Raw genomic sequence first — 26,463 nt, 5'->3', positions numbered from 1 at the left:
CATTCAGTTAAAAACCTTCTGCACAGCAAAGGAAACAATCAAAAAGTGAAGAGACAACCCATAAAATGGGAGAAAAATATTTGTGAACCATTCATCTTACCAGGGATTCATAACCAGACCTTATAAGGAGCTCAAACAACTCTGTAGGAAAAAAATCTAAACAATCTGATTTAAAAATGAGCAAAGATTTGACTAGACATTTCTCAAAAGAAGATGTACAGATGGCCAGCAGGCATATGAAAAAGTTCTCAACATCATTGATCATTAGAGAAATGCAAATCAAAACTACAATGAGATATTGTCTCACCCCAGCTAGAATGGCTTATATCCAAAAGACAGGCAATAACAAATGCTGGCAAGGATGTGGAGAACAGAGAATCCTCAAACACCGTTGGTGGGAATGTAAATTACCACAACCACTATGGAGAACAGTTTGGATGTTCCTCAAAAAACTAAAAATAGAGCTACCATATGATCCAGCAATCACACTATTAGATATACCCCCAAAGAATGGAAATCAGTATATCAAAGACATATCTGAAACAAACGTATCTCATGTTTATTGCACCACTGTTCACAATAGCCAAGATTTGGAAGCAACCAAGTGTCCATCAACAGATGAATGGGTAATGAAAATGTGGTACATATACAGAATGGAGTACTAGTCAATCATAAAAATAATGAGATTCTATCATTTGCAACAACATGGATAGAACTTGAGATCATTAGATTAGGTGAAATAAGCCAGGCACCGAATGACAAACTTGGTGTGTTCTCACTTATTTTGGGGAGCTAAAAATTAAAACAATTGAACTCATCGAGACAGAGAGTAGAAGGATGGTTACCAGAGGCTGGAAGGGTAGTTGGTGGGTGGGAGGATAGAGTGGGGATGATTAATGAGTATAAAATATAGTTAGAAAAAATGAGTAAGATCTAGTATTGGTAGCACAACAGGGTGATTACAGTTAATAAAAATTTAATTGTACATTTAAAAATAACTAAGAGTATAATTGAATTGTTTGAAAAACAAAAGATAGTTGGTGCCAAGATGGCCAAATAGGAACAGCTCCAGCCTCCAGCTCCCAGTGTGAGTGACACAGAAGACGAGTGATTTTTGCATTTCCAACTGAGATACCGGGTTCGTCTCACTGGGGCGTGTCGGATAGTCAGTGCAGGACAGTGGGTGCAGTCCAGTGAGTGAGAGCTGAAGCAGGACGAGGCATCGCCTCACCCGGGAAGCACAAGGGGGAAGGGGACTCCTTTTCCTACCCAAGGGAAACCATGACACACAACACCTGGAAAATCGGGTCACTCCCCCCCTAATATTGCACTTTACCAAGGGTCTTAGCAAACAGCACACCAGAGGTCACGTTACCCACAAAGGGAAGACCATCAGAGTAATAGCAGATCTCTCAGCAGCTCTACAAGACAGAAGAGAGTGGGGGCCAATATTCAACATTCTTAAAGAAAAGAATTTTCAACACAGAATTTCATATCCAGCCAAACTAAATTTCATAAGTGAAGGAGAAATAAAATCCTTTACAGACAAGCAAATGCTGAGAGATTTTGTCACCACCAGGCCTGCCCTACAAGAGCTCCTGAAGGAAGCACTAAACATGGAAAGGAACAACCGGTACCAGCCATTGCAAAAACATGCCAAAATGTAAAGACCATCAATGCTAGGAAGAAACTGCAACTAATGAGCAAATTAACCAGCTAACATCATAATGACAGGATCAAGTTCACACATAACAATATTAACCTTAAATGTAAATGGGCTGAATGCTCCAATTAAAAGACACAGACTGGCAAACTGAACGAACAATCAAGACCCATCAGTGTGCTGTATTCAGGAGACCCATCTCACATACAGAGACACACATAGGCTCAAAATAAAGGGATGGAGGAAGATCTACCAAGCAAATGGAAAACAAAAAAAGGCAGGGGCTGCAATCCTAGTCTCTGATAAAACAGACTTTAAACCAACAAAGATCAAAAGAGACAAAGAAGGCCATTACATAATGGTAAAGGGATCAATTCAACAAGAAGAGCTAACTATCCTAAATATATATGCACCCAATACAGGAGCACCCAGATTCATAAAGCAAGTCCTTAGAGACTTACAAAGAGACTTAGACTCCCACACAATAATAGTGGGAGACTTTAACACCCCACTGTCAACATTAGACAGATCAACGAGACAGAAAGTTAACAAGGATATCCAGGATTGAACTCAACACTGCACCAAGCGGACCTAATAAACATCTACAGAACTCTCCACCCCAAATCAACAGAATATACATTCTTCTCAGCACCCCATCACACTTATTCCAAAATTGACCACAGAGTTGGAAGTAAAGCATTCCTCAGCAAATGTAGAAGAACAGAAATTATAATAAACTGTCTCTCAGACCACAGTGCAATCAAACTAGAACTCAGCACTAAGAAACTCAATCAAAACCGCTCAACTACATGGAAACTGAACAACCTGCTCCTGAATGACTACTGCGTACATAACGAAATGAAGGCAGAAATAAAGATGTTCTTTGAAACCAATGAGAACAAAGATACAACATACCAGAATATCTGGGACACATTTAAAGCAGTGTGTAGAGGGAAATTTATAGCACTAAATGCTCACAAGAGAAATCAGGAAAGATCTAAAATTGACACCCTAACATCACAGTTAAAAGAACTAGAGAAGCAAGAGCAAACACATTCAAAAGCTAGCAGAAGGCAAGAAATAACTAAGATCAGAGCAGAACTGAAGGAGATAGAGACACAAAAACCGCTTCAAAAAAATCAATGAATCCAGAAGCTGGTTTTTTGAAAAGATCAACAAAATTGATAGACCACTAGCAAGACTAATAAAGAAGAAAAGAGAGAAGAATCAAATAGATGCAATAAAAAATGATAAAGGGGATATCACCACTGACCCCACAGAAATACAAACTACCATCAGAGAATACTAGAAACGCCTCTATGCAAATAAACTAGAAAACTTAGAACAAATGGATAAATTCCTGGACACTTACACTCACCCAAGACTAAACCAGGAAGAAGCTGAATCCCTGAATAGACCAATAGTAGGCTCTGAAATTGAGGCAATAATTAATAGCCTACCAACCAAAAGTCCAGGACCAGATGGATTCACAGCTGAATTCTACCAGAGGAACAAGGAGGAGCTGGTACCATTCCTTCTGAAACTATTCCAATCAATAGAAAAAAAGGAAATCCTCCCTAACTCATTTTATGAGGCCAATTTGGTATCATCCTGATACAAAAGCCTATCAGAGACACAACAACAAAAGAGAATTTTAGACCAATATCCCTGATGAACATCAATGCAAAAATCCTCAATAAAATACTGGCAAACCAAATCCAGCAGCACATCAAAAAGCTTATCCACCACGATCAAGTGGGCTTCATCCCTGCGATGCAAGGCTGGTTCAACATATGCAAATCAATAAACATAATCCAGCATATAAACAGAACCACAGACAAAAACCACATGATTATCTCAATAGATGCAGAAAAGGCCTTTGAAAAAATTCAACAGTCCTTCATGCTAAAAACTCTCAATAAATTTGGTATTGATGGAACGTATCTCAAAATAATAAGAGCTATTTATGACAAACCCACAGCCAATATCATACTGAATGGGCAAAAACTGGAAGCATTCCCCTTAAAAACTGACACAAGACAGGGATGCCCTCTCTCACCACTCCTATTCAACATAGTGTTGGAAGTTCTGGCCAGGGCAATCAGGCAAGAGAAAGAAATCAAGGGTATTCAGTTAGGAAAAGAAGAAGTCATACTGTCCCTGTTTGCAGATGACGTGATTGTCTATTTAGAAAACCCCATCGTCTCAGCCCAGAATCTCCTCAAGCTGATAAGCAACTTCAGCAAAGTCTCAGGATACAAAATTAATGTGCAAAAATCACAAGCATTCTTGTACACCAGTAACAGACAAACAGAGAGCCAAATCATGAATGAATTCCCATTCACAATTGCTGCAAAGAGAATAAAATACCTAGGAATCCAACTTACAAGGGATGTGAAGGACTTCTTCAAGGAGAACTACAAACCACTGCTCAATGAAATAAAAGAGGACACAGACAAATGGAAGAACATACTATGCTCATGGATAGGAAGAATCAATATCGTGAAAATGGCCATACTGCCCAAGGTAATTTGTAGATTCAGTGCCATCCCCATCAAGCTACCAATGAATTTCTTCACAGAATTGGAAAAAACTACTTTAAAGTTCATATGGAACCAAAAAAGAGCCCGCATTGCCAAGACAATCCTAAGCAAAAAGAACAAAGCTGGAGGCATCACGCTACCTGACTTCAAACTATACTACAAGGCTACAGTAACCAAAACAGCATGGTACTGGTACCAAAACAGAGATATAGACCAGTGGAACAGAACAGAGCCCTCAGAAATAATAAATCATATCTACAACCATCTGATCTTTGACAAACCTGATAAAAACAAGAAATGGGGAAAGGATTCCCTATTTAATAAATGCTGCTGGGAAAACTGGTCAGCCATATGTAGAAAGCTGAAACTGGATCCCTTCCTTACTCCTTATACAAAAATTAATTCAAGATGGATTAGAGACTTAAATGTTGACCCAAAACCATGAAAACCCTAGAAGAAAACCTAGGTAATACCATTCAGGACATAGGCATGGGCAAGGACTTCATGTCTAAAACACCAAAAGCAATGTCAACAAAAGCCAAAATTGACAAATGGGATCTAATTAAACTAAAGAGCTTCTGCACAGCAAAGGAAATTGCCATCAGAGTGAACAGGCAACCTACAGAATGGGAGAAAATTTTTGCAATCCACTCATCTGACAAAGGGCTAATATCCAGAACCTACAAAGAACTCAAACAAATTTACAAGAAAAAAACAACCCTATCAAAAAGTGGGCAAAGGATACAAACAGACACTTCTCAAAAGAAGACATTTATGCAGCCAACAGACACATGAAAAAATGCTCATCATCGCTAGCCATCAGAGAAATGCAAATCAAAACCGCAATGAGATACCATCTCACACCAGTTAGAATGGCAATCATTAAAAAGTCAGGAAACAACAGGTGCTGGAGAGGATGTGGAGAAATAAGAACACTTTTACACTGTTGGTGGGACTGTAAACTAGTTCAACCATTGTGGAAGACAGTGTGGCGATTCCTCAAGGATCTAGAACTAGAAATACCATTTGACCCAACCATCCCATTACTGGGTATATACCCAAAGGATTATAAATCATGCTGCTATAAAGACACATGCACACGTATGTTTATTGCGGCACTATTCACAATAGCAAAGACTTGGAACCAACCCATATATCCATCAGTGACAGACTGGATTAAGAAAATGTGGCACATATACACCATGGAATACTATGCAGCCATAAAAAAGGATGAGTTCGTGTCCTTTGTAGGGACATGGATGCAGCTGGAAACCATCATTCTCAGCAAGCTATCACAAGAACGGAAAACCAAACACACCGCATGTTCTCACTCATAGGCGGGAACTGAACAATGACATCACTTGGACACAGTAAGGGGAACATCGCACACCTGGGCCTGTTGTGGGGTGGGGGGAGCGGGGAGGGATAGCATTAGGAGTTATACCTAATGTAAATGACAAGTAATGGGTGCAGCACACCAACATGGCACATGTATACATATATGTGTATACTGCACGTTGTGCACATGTATACTAGAACATAAAGTATAGTAAAAAAAAAAAATAAGAAAAAGAAAAACAAAAGATAAATGCTTAAGGTGATGGATACCCCATTTACCTTGATGTGATTATTACTAATTGTATGCCTGTATCGAAATATATCATGTACCCCATAAGTATATATACCTACTATGTACCAACAAAAAGTAAAACATTTAAATTTTTTAAAAAAGAATGCAGGATCTTGAAGAACACATCCATACATTTAGACTTTACCCTTAGACATCATTGAAATCCAAAAAGTTTACAGAATCTGTGACAACAAATAGTAGAGAGTAGTCATAAAGCCAGGGCCCCAACAAAGTCTCCGCCTTTGCCTTTCTGTTCAGTGGGCCTCTACCTCCTTATCTGTCAGAGACAGAGCAGATGATCTCTAAACAGTCCCTTTTACAGCTGTGAAATTTCCTTGACTAAATAAGTAGCCCCACCTTTTTTTGTCAGAGGAATAAATGGAGTTAGTCCATCAACACAATGAAAGGCAGAATCACTGCTCTCAAGCTAAATTTCCCCTGAGACACTCATTTCTTCGCTGACCTCTCAGGCCATTGGAGCCAGGAGTAATGACATATCGATGCTGGCAGGCCTCCTCCCCTCCACCTGCCTATTCATATGCCTGGGAATGCCTTCATGAAGAGTTATGAAGGCCTTCTAAATTGAATTTTTCTCTCCCTTATCTCACACTTTATTGAGATGCTGAAGATTTCTTAACTTGCCAGGAAAAGATAGTACAGCATAATTTGTCCCAGCCACAGGCTCTCAGTATTGACCAACAGGTTGGTAGCAAAGGTGGGACATTTGCCTCTGAAGAGAGATAACTCAAGGCAATCTGCTTGCTATCTTAGGAGAAAGTTGTTTTGTCTTCCACGCTTTCATTTATCGACCTTATCCTGTGGCCTCTGAAATATTTTCTCCCAGTAGCTGTGAACTTCAGACCATCCCTATACTGTTTGTCCAGGTATATAGTCTGCATATATACATAAAAAGTTTTCCATGTGTCTGGTATTGTGTTAGATAATGAGCATAAAATAGGAGTCAGACACAATCCCCACTCATGAGAAGCGCCCCATTTGGTGAGGGAGATAGAAACATACATAAATAGTTTGGCGTGATTTTGTTATATTACAGTGGAGAAGGTATTCATTTATCCAGTAAACTTCATGGAATGAATAGGAAAAATCCCTGTTCTCAAGTAGCTAATAGATAATTTTTTTTAGAATGGTAGAGGTAGGTTCCATTTTAAGTGTATGTATATAGCATTCAGAAGATGTATGAATTTTCCCCTGGAACAGGGAATGAGGGGGTGGGTCAGGAAAGGCTTCGTAGAGAAGGTGATATTTTAGTTAAATCTTGAAAAATAAGCAGTCTTTTTACACAGCTTTCTTGAGTGCATGGTGGGGAAGGGGAAGCAGGAGGAGAAGAAAAATAAGAGCATTCTAGGAAGAGTGCCCAGCATGAGAAAATCCAGACTTATAAAATAGGCTGTGTCTTCATAGAACTACACTGGATCCCTGAGGATGGATATAGTTTTATCTCATATCCTGCAACACTGCTAAACTCATTTATTAGTTCTTATAGCTTTTATGTAGATTCCATCAGGTTTTTCACATGCATGAAACTTGTTTTATGACCCAGAATATGATCTATCTTAGTAAATGTTCTGCATGTACTTGAGAAAAATATATATCCTGCTCTTGTTGAGTGGAATGTTCTGTAAGTGTCAACTAGGTAAAATTGGTTGATCGTGTTGTTCAAATCTTCTATATCCTTTCTGATTTTCTATCTATGTAATCTATCAATTATAGAGAGAGAAGTATTGAAATCTCTGATTATAATTATGGATTTGTTCAATTCTGTCAATTTTTGCTTTATGTGTCTTCAACCTCTGGTATTAGATGCATAAATATTTAGAACTGTTATATCTTCTTAATAAATTAACCCCTTTATTATTATGAAATTACTCTCTTTATCCCTGGCAATATTCTTTGCTCTAAAGTCTACTGAATCTGATATTAATATGGCCACTGCAGCTTTTATTAGTGTTAATATGGTATATCTTTTCCATTCTTTTACTTTTAATCTATTTATGTCTTAATGTTTGAAGGACATTTATTATGGATAGTTTGACCAGGTTTTGTTATCTAATCTGTAAATCTCTGCTTTTTAAATTACAGTGTTTAGACTGCTTATATTTAACATGATTATTGATATAGTTAAGTATAAATCTCATTTTGTTGTTTGTTTTCTATTTGTTTCATCTAGTCTTTATTTCTATTTTCTCTTTTTTGCCCTCTTTGGGGATATTTTGGAATATTCTTTGAATATGTTTATGGTTTCATTTTATTTCCTTTGTTGGTTTATTAGATACTAGTATATAAGAGTTTATTATCTGTAACTCTTATATAACTAATAAACTACTTCCATTATTTTTGTACCTTATGTAGAGTTTGTAGTATACAACTTTATCATAATCTATATTCAACTGACATTATGCTACTTCACATGTAGTATAAGAACCTTATATCAATATATTTTCCATTATAAACCCCAAACTACATTGTTACTATTTTCTTTGAATAGTAAAATCTTTTGAAGTTATTTAACTAATAAGACATATTCTTATGTATTGTTTTATATGGTTAAATGATGATTTTAATGTGGTAGATACATATTTCCATCTGGTATCCATATTTCCATCTGGCATAATTTTCTTTTGGCTTGAAGCGCTTCCTTTAATGCTTCTTAGAGTGTGGGTCTGCTAGTAGTGAATTCTTGTAGCTTTCTTATATCTGAAAAACCTGAATTTTGTCTTAGTTTTGAAATTCCTGCTAGGTATATAATTCTAGTCTGAAAGTTTTTTCTTTCAGTACTTCAGACATGTTGCTCTGTCATCTCATTTGCATTGTTTCCAAAGAGAAGTCTGTTTTCATCTTTATCGTCGTTTCTTGGTACATAACATGGTTTTCCCCTTTGGCTACATTCAAGTTTCCTCTTTATTACTGGTTTTAAACAAATTGATTATGATGTGCCCTGGTATAGTTTTTTCATGTTTTTTGTGCTTGGGATTCATTGAGTTTCTTTAATCAGCCAGTTTCAGTTTTCATCAAACGTGGAAAAACACCTATTATTTCCACAGACATTTTTTCTGCCTACCCCTAGCCCTGCTTTCGAGGATTCCAATTCCTTGCTTAGTAGGACAATTAAAGTTGTCCCAGAGCTCACTGTTTTTTTGTTAACTGGGGAGGGAAGGTCTTTTTTCTTTCTGTGTTTCTTTTTGGATAGTTTCTATTGATACAATGTTATGTCTTCAAATTCACTAGTCTTTTCATCTGCAATATCTAATTTGCCATTTTTCCATCCAATGTACACTTTAATCTCAGATATTGTAATTTTATCTACAGACACTTGATTTATATATTTCATGTCTCTTAACTTTTGAAACATATGGAATACAGCTATAATAACTGTCAATGTCTTTTTCTGCTAATGCTAATATCTGTATCAATTCTACGTCCATTTTGATATGACTATTTTCCTCATTACTTTCAATTTATTTTATTTCAATTTATTTCTATTTATTTTCCTGCTTTTCTGCATGCCTGCTTTTTTTATTTTATAGCAAACATTTATCGAATGACTGAATTTTACCCTTTCAGTGATAGATATTTCTGTATTCCTGTAAATATTCTTAAACTTCATTCTGGGATGCAGTTATGTTACTTAGAAACAGTTTCGTTCTTTCAAGTCTTGCTTTTAAGTTCATTAGGTGAGACCAGAGAAGTATTTGCTCAGCTTAATTTTTCCCTACTACTGAGGCCAGTCCCTTCCTTCTGAGTACTCTACCCAGTGCCCTGTGAATTATAAGGTTTCTAGTTTAGCTGTTCTTAGCCCTGTGTACCAGGCACTTTTCCATCTAATCCTTCAAATGGTTCTTTCTTTGGCTGCAGTTTTTCCACATACTTGTGCTGATCAGTATTCTACTGAATACTCAAGGAGGACCGTTGGCAAAGCTCTATATTTTTTTCTGTCTTCTACTCTGTCCTCTCTAGTTCTCTGACCTGCAAATTACAGTTGAGGGTCTTTCCAAGTTCTCAGATTTGTCCCCTCAACTCAGGGAGTATATCAGCCTCTTCTTTGGTTTCCTTCCTTGTGCCCTGGCCTACAAACTCTCTGATAAGCTGGGGCAATCCTGGAGCTGAACACATTAGTTTTCCGTCTCACAGTGATCACTGACCTTCATTGCCTTATGTCTAATGTCTTGTAAACCATTTTTTCATGTATTTTCTTCTGATTTTTGGGTTGTTTTTTCAGGTGGGAGGGTAAATCCAGCTCTGTTATTCTGTCTCAGCTAGAAGTGAACATCCTCCCAAATTCTTTATTGTGGCTTCATAAGTCCGTCTTGCTGGAAACTCCAGTTACCTCTTTATCCTAATCTCTCTCTACTACTTTGTGCTCAATTTCCATTGTGGAATTCTGCATATATGATCTCGTGGCACATTTCTACATTCCCTCAGCCCAGAAGGCCTTCCCCATTCACTATCTCCTTCTTTTTACTAACTCTTACTATATTTCCAGATACAGTTCAGGCATCAGATAGCCCTATTTGTTCCAACTTTCACCATAGGTCAGGTTATGAGCCTTGCATCTCCCTATCAGAATTGTTTCTGCATGTCTCAAATTGGGTTTCATGGGAACATAGATGGGCATTATAAGATAGTAGGTATCTGTTTGGAAAATGTTAGGTTAAATAGTATTGGGGGTATTTGTTTGTTTGTTTGTTTGTTTGTTTGTTTTTGAGACGGAGTCTCTCTCGCTCTGTCCCCCAGGCTGGAGTGCAGTGACACAATCTCGGCTCACTGCAAGCTCCGCCTCCCAGGTTCACGCCATTCTCCTACCTCAGCCTCTTGAGTAGCTGGGACTACAGGCGCCCGCCACCATGCCCGGCTAATTTTTTGTATTTTTAGTGGAGACGGGGTTTCATCGTGTTAGCCAGGATGGTCTCGATCTCCTGACCTCGTGATCCGCCCGCCTCTGCCTCCCAAAATGCTGGGATTACAGGCGTGAGCCACTGTGCCAGGCCCTGGGTTTTTTTAAATTTTTACTTCAAAAAAAGAAAACTGCCTATTATATCCCTTCTTGGACACTCACAGTGCACATTTAAAAGCTAATGTGCACTGTGAGTGTCCAAGAAGAAATATGATAGGCAGATGGGAAAGCTGAGGCTCAGGCAGATTTTTTTTTTTTAAGTAAGATAAAAACATACTAGCCACAGCTCTGCTGTGCAGTGGATAGATAGAAATGTACCTGAGAGCTTCCCTGTCCAGGTCCCTGTGGGAGCACAGAACCCAATGTAGCAGAAAGAGGGCTACATTCCTAATCCTAGGCCTACCTCTAATTCATTGTGTGACCATGGGCAAGGTACTTTCCCACTTTAAACATTAGTTTCCACATCCAAAAAGTGGTAGTGGAGGTTAGACTTGATGAGACTAAACTTTATCTTCAGCCTCCTAATCTTCTACTGCCATGATTATACCAACCTTCCCTGAGCTTTTTCTTTGGTGAATTCTCATAGCCTCCTAGTACTCATTTTAGCAATATCATATCCTTGTATGTTCTCTCCTAAATGACACAGGTATAGAAGTCTTACCTCAGCTACAAGAGCATCTGCTTCTCTCCTGGCATGCCTTACCTGTAACAGAGTCCTAATAAATGCTTCTTCAGTCCTTCCTTGCTGTGTTCCTGGTTTTATAACTAGCCCTAGATCAGAACCCAGAGACCTTTCTAAACTTCTCTCTCTTCCTCATTCCCCATTTATATGGTTAACAAATTTGATTCTGGTTGTTTTCACCCCCTTGATATCTTTTCAATCAACTCTCTTATTCTCTACCCCTAAAAATACAGGTATTATTATTGCTATTATTTCTTCTCTTATAGTTGAGGAAACTGGGACACAGAGATTAATTAATTTGCCCAGGGACTCACAGCTAGTAAGTGGTTGAACCATGACCAGAACCCAAATTCTAACAGGCTTGCTTCCTCAATTAACATTTGCTCTCTGATTGAATGAATGAATGCATTTATGAAATTAACTTGAATTTTCTACATTTTTGCTATTTGTTTGCTTGATGAAACTACTTAGGATAAGGTTTTTTTCCCCATAATTTTGCTTTGTTGCCTTGTACAATAATCTTATTTAACTCTGAGAAATGAGCAAGGTCCAGATGTCCCTTGTGGGATGCCTATTTGTCCGTGAGCGCTTACTAATATCTCCATACAAGTTGAGTGTCTCCCCTAGAAACTCCTTGTCCTTGTTTCCCTTTGAGGATCCATAAACCTGGAAGCAGCTGCCAAGTCAAAAGCCTAACAGAACAGACTATTCTCAACCTCTTTTTTTCAGCCCTCCAGGAGGTTGCTATCTGCACCATTGTTTACCCATAATTGGGACAATTTATCTAGATGGCAACATTAAATGGGATTGTAGGGTTTTTTTAAGTATTAGAATGTTTTTGGCTTTCATATGACTATGAAGGAAGAGTTAAAATTTGTTACTATGTTGAAAGCAACTTCAGTCTCAGGAATGTCATTTTTGATGAGTAACTTGGTCCCAAAATAACATCTGTACAACTGATCATGCTTATATTTCAAAATTTTAAAAAACCTCACCTACACAGGTAAGCAAATGCATTTTTTTTTACCCTGTCACTCTCTTGTAAAACACTGTTTTAATTCCTTAGTTGGCACCACAGCCCTGTCACCTGGCTCCTACCCACTTCTCCAGTCTTATTCTCTACTCCTTCTCCCTTGTACTTACCTGACAGTCCTAGTGAACTACTTGTTGGGTCCCAAATACACCTCTCTGCCTTTTCAATATGTCACCTCTTCTACCAGAAGGTTCTTCACCATTTATCTACCCAGTGAGCTCTTTGTCATGCTTCAAAACCTTGATCTGTTATCAACACTTCTCCAGAGTTCTCCTTGGCTGCCACCCACACCCCAAGATGAAGTTGATCGCTCTTCTGTGTGCACACACTTTTTTTTTTTTTTGAGACAGAGTTTCGCTCTTATCCAGGCTGGTGTGCAATGGCATGATCTTGGCTCATTGCAACCTCTGCCTCCTGGGTTCAAGCAATTCTCCTGTGTCAGCCTCCGGATTAGCTCATTATGGTAGTAGATTCCATGCATGCACTACCACACCCAGCTAATTTATGTATTTTTAGTAGAGCCAGGGTTTCACCATGTTGGTCAGTCTGGTCTCAAACCCCTGACCTCAGGTGATCCACCTGCCTCGGCTTCCCAAAGTGCTGGGATTACATGCATGAGCCACCACACCTGGCTGCACACACATTTTGTTATTGCATCTATCATCCTGTTTTATATTTGTTTGATATATAGTCAGATGTCCTGAGCTTGAATTCCAGCTATGGCACTCACTATTGAAAAACCTGTATATGGCACATACTTTTTTTGCTTCTCAATTTTTTTTCCTCTATGTAATAAGGATAAATTGCAGAAATGAGGATAATGGCAAACCTATATCACAGGGTTATTTTGAGAAATAAATGAGTTTCACCCATAAAGTCCTTAGAACATGTATAAAGTGTATAGAATACACTTGACAAATATTCCCTATCATGTGCAGAAATAGATAAGAAGGAATCAGAGTTAACTCAGATTTCTATTAAATAATACAGGAAAATGATTAGGAAGCATGGGAAGATAACTAAGGCCTAGGCCTCACAACAAAATACACAGATGTTCTTGATTGTATTCTTGTGTTGCTATGTCTATGACTGAAGGAAATCAAAGAAATCCAAAGGACCTTGAGTGAGCTTATCCATGTTTTATATCCTTGAACATTCACAGCTTTGGTACTAGAACAGGACCAATTTGTAGGAATTACCAGCACCAATGCGTTGGCATTACCAGAGGTCAGATTTAATCTCAGCCTTGAGATAATCTTTCTAATATTTCAAGCTGCTCAAATATGAAACAGGCTTCCTAGGGAGGTAATGAGCTCCCATTACTCTATGCATTCAAATAGAATATTAGCAGCTACTTGAGGGCTCAGATATTATATTAATAGTAAGTTCAAACATAGAGTGGTTAGTTAAAGCAGGTGGACTTCAGATTACTTTCTTTTTTTTTTCTTTTTTTTCCTTTTTTTTTTTTTTTTTCTTTTTTCTTTTTTTTTTTTTTTTTTTGAGACGGAGTCTCGCTCTGTCGCCCAGGCTGGAGTGCAGTGGCCGGATCTCGGCTCACTGCAAGCTCCGCCTCCTGGGTTTACGCCATTCTCCTGCCTCAGCCTCCCCAGTAGCTGGGACTACAGGTGACCGCCACCATGCCCGGGTAGTTTTTTGTATTTTTTTAGTAGAGACGGGGTTTCACCGTGTTAGCCAGGATGGTCTTGATCTCCTGACCTCGTGATCCGCCCGTCTCGGCCTCTCAAAGTGCTGGGATTACAGGCTTGAGCCACCGCGCCCGGCCCAGATTACTTTCAACTGTATATATATTTCTTCTTTATTTTTTAAACACTAATTCCAATCACCATCAATTTTTTTTTTTAAGAAATGAGACCTGTCTATGCTGTCCAGGCTGGCCTCGAACTCCTGGGCTCAAGCAATCCTCCTGCCTCATCCTCCCAAGTAGCTGTGACTACAGATACTGGCCACCAAGCCCAGCTCACCTGTCCCCATATTTTTAAATATGTGTGTTTTAGTTTATAATTCTGAAGTTCTAAGTTTCTGTGTTTCCTTAAATCACAGAATCTGTGATTCTGTGACTTCATTGGATTAACTGTCAGTTCCCTGGATGATGTTTGGCAGCAATCTGGCTCTCTATTTTATGACAATAGCTTTGGAGGCTGTTGGGAATTTTTCCATACTGAGCATCAAGCCAATTTAAAAAGTGGTTTCTGAGGAGGGCATTCATTCAGGACCTTTACTAAATGCTCTCACAGCTCTTTTCCATGCTATATTTTTAGCTCCTATAGCCATTTAAGTTGAACATAATTAGAGGAAAACAAAAGCTAAAGCAAAAAAGCAACGTCTCAGCATATTTTCAAGGAATGAATAGAGCTGAAGAGAAGCAGCTGCCCAATGCTGCACTTATATTTAGAATCTACCTGGGGACAGTCTGACAGAGCTAAGTCAGGCTTAGTTGAAAGGAGGGAAAAAATAACATGTAATATTTGTATCACCTTCCTAAGTAATCATCTATAATACTATAGACATGATAAATACTACAGAGATAAAGCTATTATATACAGAATGAACTGGTTAAAACTTTATTGTATGTTAGGAGGATAGATCTCATGTTAAGCATTGTTACCTCAGTAAAATAAAAATTTAAAGAATGAATTTTAACTCATGAAACCTCTGTTGTATATAAAATTGGGAAGTATCATAATCAACCCTTGTAATTGCCATTCAAATCTTTATATCCAAGTAAATGATAGTTTCTTGAACCTAGGTTGTTTGCCTTAAAATCCAGTGTCTTTCCTTACATTACATATCCCTGCCAGTACAAACTTATCTGAACTTATTCTCTTCAGTAAATCAAATGCACATTTGATCACTTAAGTTCCCCCAAAATTAAAAAATAATAATAATAAAACAGTTTGGTGGCTTTCAATTCTTCAAAGATTAAAGATTTTGGATTATTTTCCTGCTTCCCTTTTCCCCACCCTATCCAAATCTCTGTTATAGGTTCTCATATATTTGTACCTTATCACTTACCACTGTATATTTAAGCCTTATTTACTATTAAATTTTTCAACTGCATATGTGATTTTTTCACCAATGTCTATCTCCCCAATAGACTGGAAGCATCTGAGGGTAGGGAACATGTCTGTTTTTACTTCTTCTATATTCTAATTCCTTAGAACAACCTAAACATAGCAGGCACATGATACATATTTGTTGAAATAGTGAATAAAATGAATTAATGAGTAATGTTTTAGAATATTCTGTGTCACAAGATTTTAAAAATTACAGTTTTAGGATACAGGTCAATTATTTGAGGAGAAGTAGAGATACTAATTTAGAGTTAAGTGGATATTTATACACATAGAAAGTGTGGACTATTAGTCCAGTTGGAATATAACATTTGAGTTTGGAAGGAATCAGAACAAAGTTAACAAGGGAAAGGAGAATTCATTTATGTTTTGCAGCTGTTGCCAAGCAGAATTAAATCACTTTGAAGTTGTTCTAAATAGACCTTACACAAAGATCTCCATTTGTAAAGGGCACAGATCTGTTGTCAATTATCTTTTACTGCCAGGTATTTAATTATTTACCTTTATCTTGAGTGCACAGGTATCTTTGCTTCTTTTACTCTTTGTTCTCAAACAAAAACAAATTTATTTTAAAGATTGAAAACATTGCAGCTGCTAATCAATGCAATTTAGCCATTGCTTTGTCGAGTGACCTTGAGATCTTGTTTAAAAGGACATATTTCTATGTGACTAGGTCAGTCAGGTTCATTTAGGGAAACAAAACTACACTAAACATTTCAACAGAAGGGCTTAGTATATGGAAAATGTTACTAGAATAGAGGACTAAAGGAGGAAAAAAGGACATTACAATAACTCAGGGACAATTGCAGGAAGCTGTTGTCACCGGAAGCATTAGGGAACAAAAGGAACAAGTGGGAGTTATCAGGACCTAGGAGCTTAGAGAGGGACTCTGCGGCACTGGATTCAGACTTCTGAGGAGAGGGCATTGCGTGTCTGTGGCTGGTACCTCTGAGAGGACATAAAGAGGCTGGTTCTAGGAGTACCAAAAGAAGCTGGAAGCTGGACCCAACAGCTACTTCTGGGGTTTAACTCATAGAAACACACAAAGCAGAAAAATAATCTCTTTTCTCCTCCTACTGCCTTCCAGTTTCTCTTTAGTTATTGGCAGAACCTAACAGGAAGACAGATAACAAAGACATCTGGGAAATGTAATTTGCAGTAACACGCAACAGAGTGAAAAGGGTGGATTTAAATGAGAGACAGTAGGTGAATAACAGACACAGTCCATCCCTCTGGTTACTTACCTATACGCACATTTTTATACATAGTTGACCTTCCAAGCAACAAAATATGTCAACTTCATGTTTTCACCTTATAAGATGCAACTAATTTTCATATGCATAAATATGTTCTCACAATCTCCTCAAAAGAGTAAGACACAAAGTTCCAATGGCCACTGTATCTGTTTCTAGATAAGGTCATGTTATTTATCTCTGAGCAATGGCTTTTAGTCACAGTCCCCCTTAATAATGTGTAATCTAAAGGCCAACTTGTAAAGGTAACCACCAACACTAAACTTTATATTCTGGAGTATGCCTTCTCAGTAAACCTTTATTGGGTTGCTTTATTTTTCCATTAACTTTTGTTATTGGGCACAGATGTACTAAAAAGCTTTCCAGATAATCCTCTGGGTTCCAGACTAGTTTTTCTTGCTCCCATTTGTGTCACGACAACCCAATTTTCCTTAGTAATTGGGATCAGTCACCCCAGCCAATACAGCAACATGATTCTTTGCCTGTTAGCTTACTAGCATAAGGAACTCTAAATGACCAGTGGTAGCCTTAGCTTCTACTTCAATGGAGCCATCATTGTGGTCCCTTAGGAAATAAAACCTCCTAATCCCGCAGAGCCCAAAGTTGTGGGTATGAGAAAGAAAACTTCTGCAAATGGGTTTTCAGGTGTAATATGAGAGGAGCCAATCTCATTTCCACCCTTGAGTCTCAGATGCCTATGTTCTCACTGTGTGAGAAACAGCATCATATGTTAATCACTGTTTTAAAGCTTACATTATCTCTTGTTAGAGAACACCCCAAACTTTCAGTTTTCCAACTGGAACTGGAACTGAGACTTTATTAGATCATCTCATAAATCTATGAGGCCAACTGCTTCTTGGAAATGAGGCATATATTAAAACAAATAAATATATTTTTAGACACCATTTTTTATTTTGCAGAGGAAGAAGTAGAGGAACAGAAAGGTTAATAAACAGTCTAAAGTCACAGAGCTTTTAACTGGCACAGCCAAAATTAAAATCTAGAGTTCTGACTTGTAGAATTGTACTCAGTAATCATGCATTGTTAGCCTTCCTTATACTTCCTATATACTATCCATGTCTGTTCATTCATCATGCATTCAAAAATGTTTATTGAGCATCTACTATGTTCCAGGCACATTAGGGACAGTATTGGTTTAGGGATACTGTAGAAAACACCTCAGAAGAAAATCTGTGGGTTCCTAGGGATACTTTCTAGTGGGGAGACAATAAAAATATTGATAAGTGAAATATATGCAAGGTTTGTGATGCATGCTGAAGAAAGGAAAAAGATAGTGAGGGTGATATAATATCTGGAAAGAGTGTGCAACTTTTGGTGGGATGGTCCTTAGAAGGTCTCAAAAAGAAGGGGATATTGGAGTTAAGACTAAAGGTTGAGGAGGAATGAGCCCTTTGTTTCTGTGGGGGAAGAGCATTCCAGGCAGAGAGAATGGCAAGTGCAAAGGTCCAGAGATGCATGCTTGACATATTCTAGGAACTGCAAGGATAAGACCAATAAATATTATATGCATGAGCCTGTCACTGCTATATCTTTGCACCAAAATGAGTATGTTTGTCAGAATGAATGCTGTGTAGGATACCATAGGTAAATAAGACATTCTATTAATATAACCCATGGATGATGGTGCTAGAAGAAGCATTAGTATAGAAAAAGCAGATTCAAATCCATAATAAATGTGCTCTCCAGTGAGGACAAATCACTGCCCCTTCATTATGGAAGGAGTATACTATAATCATTCTGCCACCAAATGACTTGCTGGGCAATGGTAACATATCAGAGAATCAGTATTGGTCTCTACTACTGGCAGATTCAATATTCAGGAAAAGTCCAAGTTGTGTAGCCTGCTGCCATGGCCTCTTTTTATATTGATCCATCAAGCCAGAACTAGGAAGGCTGGATAAGGAGACTAACTGACATCCAAGGTATACATTATTTTATCTACATGATATTTGGGAACCCCCTCTAAGTGGGTACTCTTTCGTTAGATTTACGTAAAATATAAAACATTCACACTCTTTCCATCCCAATAATTCCATTGTCAAATGTATTGCTCAGATCTCCTTGATAACAATATTCCAATCTTCTTCATTCCAAGTTTCTGATCATCTAGCAAAACCATTAGGCCGTTAATAAGGGAAGATCTGTACTTCTGGCCATCTCTCCGTTCAAACAAAGTGTACAACCAAATGTTCTGCTTGAAGTTCTGAGCACTGGAAAAATTCCCTGTTACTATTATCTTTCAGGGATACCTCTGATTTGGGAACTATAAAACTATAGCTATCAACTTCTGATTGATACCAGCATACCATGCAGATTTTTTATTCCTCAATCAGTTCCACAGAATTTCCTTTGAAGTCATGGTGTGAACTAAAGGAAAAGAAACAGTGCCACAGGAAAAAATGCTCTAGGAATCCAACTTACCTGTTCATGCAACTTACTTGCATCTTCATATCTATTAGAACCTTGTATGCCACTATACCACTTACACCATTTTCACTTGTTGGTAGACAGTAGGCTCAATCTTATGGCTTCCTGGGAGTCAGATAATATTTGGGTCATGAGGAACAATTCAGGCCACGTAATCACTTGATGTCCCAGAGTCAGATGTTTCATTTTATCAGGGTTTACAACACAACTAGCAGCTGTTTCTCAAAATAAGATAGTTGAGATGGTTTTCTCTTACCTATAGGAATCTTCTGTGTGGTTTACCTACTGGAGCTTCATAGAGCATCCCTATTGACCACAGTAATTTTGGGTCTCTTGGGTCATAAGGTCCAAACCAGAGCAACTTTCATTGTAGTCTGGACCTACTGCACAGTCTTCTCTTTCTGTGGGCTCCACCAAAAACTGGCAACATTACAGATTATTCAATAAAAGAACAACACAGTCAAATATGGTGCATGTTTCCTTCAAAATCCAGAAAGGCCCACCTGCCATTGTGCTTCTTTAGTACAAAATATAGCAACTTATTTTTCACTTTGGAGGGGATATTCCAATATGCCCCAGACCCTAGACATTTTTAAATTTCACTGAAATGATAGGCTCCTGGATTTTTATGAGATTTATCTCTCACTTTCTCACATTCTGTGTCTTTTAAAGCATTTATGGCGCTTGCAACTTCCTCCTTATAATATTGTAGCTGTCAACATAGTGTACCATTGGGACAATCTGTGGGAGTCAAGATAATCAAGAGCTCAGCAGATTAGATTATGATAAAAAAGCAAGAGAATTGAAAAAGCCCTACAAAAATATAGGAAAGGTATGCTATGGTCCCTGACAAGTAGAATCTGTTTCCTGTTACTTTGAAAACTGGTAAGGGGAAAAGTGTTTGCCAGATCAATAGCTTATACAAGGTGCCAGAAATAGGAATTATTTGATATTTAGCCAATAAATATATCCAGAATAACAACTGTAATTAGAGTCACCACCTATTTAAATGTATAGTATTTTATAGTCATTCTCCAAGATTTATCCAATTACTTCACTCAACAAATAGGTGAGTCAAATGGGGAAGTAATAAGAATGTCTATAGACTCATGTAGACTTTGGTTCATAAATTTCTCCTCTATCAAGCTTTTTTAAAAATAAAATTTATGGGAATCTAATGACTTTGTGGATGAAATATAGGATGTGGCATTTCTCATCACTGTGTTCATATCTCCTCCTCAGGTCTATAACAGGAGGCTAAGTTGTATGCTTCTCCCAGTGTGACAGCCAGCAGAGTACTTCTCATGCAAGAACTGTAACTGACTGAGGGTCCCAGCTGCTGTGCTGAAATCTACTACTGCATTTGCACAGAGGAAACACATTCCATACGCTGCCCCCCAAAAAAACTCAACTTAGCTGGGATATTAAGGCTGTCCTATTCCTGGGGTAATGGGGGACTCTTCTGAAAGACAAACTTGGCTCAAGCTCTCTCTCTGTTGGCCTTGTCTATCTTTCCTTAGAACTGCACTGCAGTCTAGGACACTTCTATCTAAACTTTCATCCTTCTTTCCCTTTATCCTTCACTCAAGGTCATACCCTTGAGTACCTACATCATATCTGACTGCAGTCCCAGCCTCTCACAGGTCCCTCCTCATTTGCTCTCACAGCCATTTCCCAAAGTAAATTTATTGCGCATATAGGCTGTTTGATGTCAGATTTTCAGAGCACCTGAACTAACATATCCAGTCTGTGATGTACTGAGATGGGATCTTCTCTAACCTACACTACTTTGTTCTCTGTAGCACATTAAATAAACAAACAAGCACACAAAACCCTAACGCTACTATCTCTAATAACCCTGTTACCATGTCTTGTTTGTCATGCTTGACTACATGGTTTTACAAGTGTAGATGACAGTTCCTGGGATGCAGCAAACCATAATCAGTGCCCTTGATGTTTTCTGAAAGTTTAAGTCATTGAATAAATGCAGTAAGATATGTCTAGGGGGAGAAAGGTTTGAGCAGGGATTGAAGATAGAAGTACTTTGGCTGCCTCAAATAGCAATGCTTATGAAATAGAGGAAGGAATGCCAGTTTGCTGCCTGGTATAGCTCTTGAGCCCCATAGATAGTGGTCTAGGGATGAATTGGGTTTTTTTTCCCACCTTCTTTCAGTGGAAGGCCCTATTCTATTTCTTGAGACAAAGCATAAGTAGGCCACTAACTGTTTTCTTTAGCCCAGCTCTGGCAGTACTAGAGTTCATAGAAGTAACTCCCAGTTTCTAGCAATAGATTGTCATTCTAATTGTGGTTATTGTAAATTATCGTTATTTCTTTGTCTTTCCTGTATGTTTTATTAGGAAGTTGGAAGAGGCTGCAGTAGAGCAATTCACCCTAAAATCTGATATGTACACAGTTAATTGGCCAGGAAATAGATCCAAATATATTATAAAGATAACTTTATTTTTCATGCCTTAATTCAAATAGATGGCTTGGCATTTTAAAATTATAGCCATGAATAGTCATGGGACTATCATCACAACAACTTCATGAAAATCTAGATTTCACTTAGTGAAATTTACATCAATTAAATAAGAAAAATAATTTGCTTGAGGGCATCCCAAGCATTATACTGTAAACTTTATTCTGTTGTACATATTTCCCAACACACACACACTTGCACATACTACACACTACAGACTAGAGATGGAATTAAGTGCTCATGAGAATGTTTTAAATTTGACACAAATTTGGGCCAGTTGCTTGATCTATATGAGCCTGGTAATACCTACATCAAATGTTTTAGGGATACATGGAATAAGAGTCTTCTAATTGTTCCTGTTGCAGCCCTTACCACATAAAAAACAGTGGGTGCCACCCTCAAATTAGTTATCTTTTCTTTCCAATCTAGAATGTATTTTTTTATCCCCAGTGCTTTGGTTTCAAAAATAATATCTGCCAAACACTGAACAATTCTTTCTAACCCCTGTCTTATACTGATCACTGATCTTGGTCACAGACTGAGCCTCTTAAACATGGCTTCAGGCTGAGCCCTGACCCATAGGCTAACTTCAGGCCAACACTGTCTTTTAAGATAGAGGTTCAAAGCAGAGATATATGAATCAGATTCTAGCTATGCTGTAAGAAAGTCACGTACCTCAGGCAAATTATTTAACCTTTCTTCACCTATAAAATGGGATAACGATGCCTACCCCACAGGATTGAGAATGAAATGAGGGACTGCCTTTAAAGGATACTAGTCAGCGTCTAGAATAGAGTAGGCATACAAAAAAATAAGCTAAAAATAAGACACAACTGAATCCTTATTCTGTCCATGTACTGAGACCTAAACTGGGATCATGTCTGAGTCCTCATCCTCCTATTTCACACTTCATGTTATTTCATGATTTTACTTATAATTACCATATGAGAAGATACATATGGACTAAGTCCATATCCCCCAACTTGACCATCTCCCTTCAGCTTCCCTACCTCTGTTGCACTCAGTCCAGCTTTCCATAATGAAAGCAACTAGGCATGGGGACTTGTCATGAAAAAAGCACCTCGGTACAAAGTGAGGTAAGTTTAGAGCTAGAAAGTGCTTAAAGACTGTTTATTTTAAAATGAGGATACTAGTGTCCAAGAAGGGGAATTACTGACCCATAGTCATGCAGGACGAAGGCACAAACACAAGCCTTGATCATTCTCTCAATGCAGAGATCTTGCCCAGCATCATCAGAGGCCAGCATAGATGGAGAAACACCAGGCAGAGAAGAGTGCTACTGCTGCCTTTTAGGTTCCTAGAGATTGGGTGCACTGCCCCAGCCTATTCAAAGGAGCCAAGTCTTTGTATACTGGTGTTAGTGCATGAGGTTCACAAGCCAAACAAACTGCCCACTAGCCACATACACTTTTTTTGAGGTTTATGTACAGTAAAATGCACTGAATTTAAGCATTTGATTCCATGGGCATTGATAATGTATACATCTTTGTAACCATCCCTACCAATATTTAGAATATTTTTATCACCTCAGAAAGTTCTTCTGATATTCACTGTCTGCCCCTCCATAGGCAACCACTTTTGATTCCATTGCTGCATATTAGTTTTGTCTGTTCTTGAACTTTATATAAATACTTCATATAAATATAAATGGAGTCAAAGAGTATGAACTCTTTTATATCTGACTTATTTAAGTCAACCATTCATATTATTGAATATATCAACAGTTTTTTCTGTTTCTTTTTGCCCTCAATACTATTTCATCATGTGTATATATCAAAGAAGAGTGGTCCCCAATCTTTTTGGCACCAGGGACTGTTTTTTTGTAAGAGAATTTTTCCACTGGGGGTGGTGGGGGAGATGGTTTCAGGATAAAACTGTTCCACCTCAGATCATCAGGCATTAGATTCTCATAAGGAGCACACAATCCAGATCCCTCACATGTACAGTTCACAATAGGGCTCTCGCTCCTATGAGAATCTAATGCTGCCGCTGATCTGACAAGAGGCAGAGCTCAAGCAGTTATTCTCACTCCTTGCCCACTGTCCCACCTCCTGCTGTGTTGCCTGGTTCCTTACAGGCCATGGCCCAGTACCTGTCCAAGGCCGGGAGGTTGGGGACCGCTGCCATAGAATATACAATAGGGGTTACATACCAAATCTACTGACTACTGAGTGACTTTGGGTAAGTCATCTAACCATTTTAAGCTTCAGTTTCCTCATCTATAAAATGGGAATGATATAGTATGCCTCTCAGAGTTAGATGTATACCATCCCTGAGACATAGTAGGTGCTCAGTACAGGCAGTTGTAATCATAGAACCTCTGTACACTTGTTATTCTGGAGGTTACTGTGTCCAACCTCTGTATTTTTTCAGATGAGGACAGAGAGACCCACGGCCTTTCTGCTGGAAGTAGCACTCAGAGCCTCTTGATGCTCTGCATTGTGCTTGTTCCACTACCCCACATATATGTTGCAGAAAGGCCTTGTTAGGCTACTCCAAATAGTATGCAACTGAAAAGTGCTTTTTTTCCGAGGACTGTCAAAATACTTTCCTGATGAGAACCTAAATAAATAGTTTTCTGAAACCTTTCAGATTTTTTAATAAGTCAAAATACACTTTTCTGACAGCATAATTGCTTTTCATAGTGGGGCCTTAAATCTGCACTATAAAAGAATAATGCAACAGTAGATCATTTGTGAAAACTTAATGAAAATGGAGTTAGGAAACCTCAGAGTCACTAGACCTTGAAATTCACTTTCAGAAACTAATTTGCAGTAAATGCATGAGAAACATATTTAGACATGATAAACTTCCAGGCTGGTGCTAGGCAGGTGTGGAAGTTTATCTTGATTAACTCTTTTGTTTTAATTAATGCCAAAGAGCAAAGTGTGGGGATCTGGAATTCTGTCAGTGGGAGCCATTTTGAAAGGAACCATCAGGCATTTCTGTGTTCCGAATCAACTCGGCAGAGCTGCAGTGCTGTGAAGGATTTTTGTGAGGCTTTCCAAGGCACCACATTTGCTTCTCTCCTTTCTGGTGCTGACCTCATTAATAACAGCAATTAAGTCTACTGCTTATTTAGAAACAGTTCACCACAATGGATAAGTGAACACGATATGGAGTCACACTACCTGGCTGAAATCCTAACTCTGTCATTTTCAATCTGTAGGATCTTAGGCAAGTAATTTAACTTTCATGTGCCTCAGTTTTCCTATCCATAAAAATGGGATAAGAAGAGTCCTCGGCCGGGCGCGGTGGCTCAAGCCTGTAATCCCAGCACTTTGGGAGGCCGAGACGGGCGGATCACGAGGTCAGGAGATCGAGACCATCCTGGTTAACACGGTGAAACCCCGTCTCTACTAAAAAATACAAAAAACTAGCCGGCCGAGGTGGCGGACGCCTGTAGTCCCAGCTACTCGGGAGGCGGAGGCAGGAGAATGGCGTGAACCCGGGAGGCGGAGCTTGCAGTGAGCTGAGATCCGGCCACTGCACTCCAGCCTGGGTGACAGCGCGAGACTCCGTCTCAAAAAAAAAAAAAAAAAGAAGAGTCCTCAAAGAGTTGTCTCAAAGATTAAATGAATTAATACACGTAATATGCTTAGAATCTGCCTAGCACATATGTTTGATGAATGTTAGCTGTTGTTATTTTGTCCATTATCATGTGCCAGAAATGAGTGAAAGAACCTTACATGCATCTTTGAATTGAACCATTATAATAATCCTGTAGGGTAGATACTATTACAACAATCCTATAGGGGAGACTGGCCCTAGATGCTGAAGGAGGCTGCTTGTCTAGTTATCATTCTGGCTAATGATGAAATCTATTACATTTATATGTTTGGGGCACCATTAGCCCAACAAAGGAAGGGTATATTTTCCTAAGAATTTAGGAAACAAGGAAAGAAGGGGGAGAGAGGGAAAAAGGGAGGGAGGAAGGGTAAAAGACTAATACTAATAGTTGAACACTTTACTGTTTTCAAAGCTATTTCATAGATATTTATTCATTTAATCTTTGCAGATCTCTGTGGGACAAATAGAAATATTTTTATCTATACTGTAAAGCTGAAGAAATTGAGGATTTCATTGCTAAATTTTTGCAACAAGATTTCAGAGGAATAAAGTAGCCAATTAAATGGCAGGAAGAACTGTGGACTAGCCTTTGAAGAAGGAAACTGCAAAGAGTGCATTTCAGACAAATAGATGGCATTGAAGAAGAAAGCAGGCAGAGGAATAACATGAGCAAAGGCCCAGAGAACTGGCCATGTATAATGCAACTGGGAAATAAGAAGTGTCCGCCATGTATTATGGTATTAGCCAATGTGAATTGGGTGTCTTATACAAACCAAACATATGGAAAGTTCCTAACTTGATGAAAGAGAGAGTTTAAAAAGAATTAGAAAAAATGCTGGAAGAAAAGAGGGAGGGAGAGAGGGAGGGAGAAAGAGACCACAGTTGTGGCTGGTGTTTATTTAATTTTATGCTTCAAGATTCTATATTTTCTGGAAAACCAACAAGGCACATGTTTGAATTTAGCTTTTTAAATTGCAAAGTTAAATACATGTTATTTTGGATTCCTAGTCCAAACATTTGCTTGGTATTTTCTACATATATTCTGTGCTCCAATTGGAGCACATCAAAGTCCTGGTTTCTCTTGATGCTGGGCAGGCTTTCTGCTGAATGCCGTCTGGTTTTCTTAAAATGCCATC

At 38.4% G+C, this 26,463-nt stretch overlaps 2 protein-coding genes across 7 annotated transcripts in view; both read left to right on the top strand.

Moving 5' to 3' along the window:
- Positions 1–26,463, top strand: part of AGBL4 (AGBL carboxypeptidase 4) — a 1,466,214-nt gene that overhangs the window by 987,125 nt on the left and 452,626 nt on the right. The gene's annotated exons all lie outside the window — the stretch shown is intronic.
- Positions 10,734–26,463, top strand: part of BEND5 (BEN domain containing 5) — a 259,459-nt gene continuing 243,729 nt past the window's right edge. The window contains exon 1 of the mRNA XM_050802317.1: positions 10,734–10,737. The gene's annotated coding sequence lies outside the window, so the exon portion shown is untranslated. The remainder of the gene's footprint in view (positions 10,738–26,463) is intronic.

This window comes from Macaca thibetana, chromosome 1 (assembly GCF_024542745.1).
Source record: "Macaca thibetana thibetana isolate TM-01 chromosome 1, ASM2454274v1, whole genome shotgun sequence".
In the NCBI taxonomy this organism is placed as follows: Eukaryota; Metazoa; Chordata; class Mammalia; order Primates; family Cercopithecidae; genus Macaca; species Macaca thibetana.
The sequence above is the reverse complement of the archived record's forward strand: the minus strand, read 5'-3'. Positions and strand labels throughout refer to the sequence as shown.